Raw genomic sequence first — 489 nt, 5'->3', positions numbered from 1 at the left:
GGAAGGAAAGATGGAAGAACTCAGACAAATGTTACATTAACTTTTATGATTTTCTTAAATTAGTTCTGAAAACTGTTACAAAAACAAAACCCAGAGACAAACAGAAAGACAAAAAGCTGCTTCTCCCGAGATCCCTCTCCCAATTTACATTTCATATGTATGACGTCATAGCCAGAGGCCACAAGTCTCTGACCTTTAACCTTGACCTTCTTGTCCAACCACAGTCTGTATACAAGGCACCCTGACAGAACTGGAGCTCCTCTTGCTCAGCATAGGCCCTCACTTCATGAGATGATAAAAAGTGTTCTGCTATAGAGAGACAAAGACAAGCGCTTACAGTACGTACAAACACACACTCTGTTGTGTTTTTATTTTTTTTACAGTTTCTTTCTCTCTCTCACACACACACACACACACACACACACACACACAGATTTACTTAAGTCACTTTTGGGGTATTTACATAGACTTACATTCAATTCCTGGAGA

Source organism: Thunnus albacares, chromosome 23 (genome assembly GCF_914725855.1).
Source record: "Thunnus albacares chromosome 23, fThuAlb1.1, whole genome shotgun sequence".
Classification (NCBI taxonomy): Eukaryota; Metazoa; Chordata; class Actinopteri; order Scombriformes; family Scombridae; genus Thunnus; species Thunnus albacares.
The sequence above is the reverse complement of the archived record's forward strand: the minus strand, read 5'-3'. Positions refer to the sequence as shown.